At 41.0% G+C, this 368-nt stretch overlaps 1 protein-coding gene across 1 annotated transcript in view; it reads left to right on the forward strand.

The window, feature by feature from the left end:
• The window catches only part of VAV3 (vav 3 guanine nucleotide exchange factor), a 204222-nt gene that overhangs the window by 132175 nt on the left and 71679 nt on the right, over positions 1 to 368 (forward strand). The gene's annotated exons all lie outside the window — the stretch shown is intronic.

The following is a 368-nucleotide window of genomic DNA, read 5'->3' on the forward strand; positions in this document are numbered from 1 at the left end:
TGATTTGTTTTGTTCTACGATTATTGACCATTTGTTGACAAATTCTGTTAGTTTTTTTTGTTTTGATTTCCTTTGTTTTTAGAAATGCCCATGTTAATATAAAATAGAGGTAGGATTAGAATGTTTTATTGTAGTTCTGAAGAGAGAAAAATAAAGATTCTCTTAACATTATTTTGCTGAGGGCCGACCCAGTGGCGCACTAGAGAGTGCGTCACTTGGGAGCGCAGTGGCGCTCCCTCTGAGGGTTCGGATCCCATGTGGAGACCTGTTCCCGCTCACTGGCTGAGCACGGTGCGGGCGCAGCACTGAGGGTAGTGATCCCGTTACTGGTCAGTAAAAAAAAAAAAGACAAAAAAGGAAAAAAAAAA

This window comes from Galeopterus variegatus, unplaced genomic scaffold (assembly GCF_000696425.1).
Source record: "Galeopterus variegatus unplaced genomic scaffold, G_variegatus-3.0.2 Scaffold2256, whole genome shotgun sequence".
Lineage (NCBI taxonomy): Eukaryota > Metazoa > Chordata > Mammalia > Dermoptera > Cynocephalidae > Galeopterus > Galeopterus variegatus.